Source organism: Chenopodium album, chromosome 2 (genome assembly GCF_948465745.1).
Source record: "Chenopodium album chromosome 2, dcCheAlbu1.1, whole genome shotgun sequence".
In the NCBI taxonomy this organism is placed as follows: Eukaryota; Viridiplantae; Streptophyta; class Magnoliopsida; order Caryophyllales; family Amaranthaceae; genus Chenopodium; species Chenopodium album.
The window spans coordinates 84,021,463-84,022,290 of record NC_137835.1 but is presented as its reverse complement, the minus strand read 5'-3'; the positions used below and the strand labels follow the sequence as shown (position 1 = coordinate 84,022,290).

Genomic DNA, 828 nt, shown 5'->3' with positions numbered 1-828 from the left:
TTATTACCCAATTTCCTTTTATTATAGGTAAATTAGATTATCATCACTTCATATTTCATAATCACACATACTTGGATCCGTACTACATGCTACATATATACCGGTACACATTCATTTATTTAGTACTTATATAATTTGATGTGTACATATTATTCGCATGATTCATGGCATTGCTTAACCTGCCGTTGGAGGACTAGTAACGATACCATCCGAATCAACAAATACGAAAACCCGATAACAATTGTAGTCAAATGGCCTCCATACTTTATCCCAAACAATGGGATCGACAAGAGGATTCTCTTGCTTAATTATTTCAGCTGCTTCTTCTCCATTCTTTCCAACCAATTCCGGCCAGCTTAGCTTCCCTGCAAAATCATATAATTCGTCATCATGGAGAATACGTAAGGACTCGATCCAATCTCTAGATATTTGTACCCATACAGTGAAGATCATAACAAATTTTATCGCTCTAGGAAATTACGTACGTACATTATGTTATGTTACATACATACATACATACATCACTCTAATTTATTCATTGTAACATGTAGGCGTACTAACAACCTAAGGATAAAAGGTGTAAACCTTACCACTAAACCAAGTTTTAACTTGGTATAATATAGTCTTATATATATCATATCATATAAAAGTATTATATCATAATGAATATTGCGTGGAATTAAAGTCTAGTATAAATCTTACCAGGCGGGCATAAATAATCCGATTCCATCTTTTTTTCTCTTTCTCTAGTTGATGTTTTGTTGGTAAATTTTTTGATAGCTTGTGTTGGTACAACGATGAAAACAGTGGAATTTATAGACGAGTCAC

General features: G+C 33.2%; 1 long non-coding RNA gene across 1 annotated transcript; it reads right to left on the bottom strand.

Annotated features, from left to right (window-relative positions):
• LOC145591176 (uncharacterized) lies at window positions 1-828 on the bottom strand. The gene is made up of 2 exons (XR_014102258.1): window positions 703-828; window positions 1-365 (listed from the first exon to the last, which is right to left on the bottom strand). It is a non-coding gene; the product is annotated as an uncharacterized LOC145591176 (long non-coding RNA).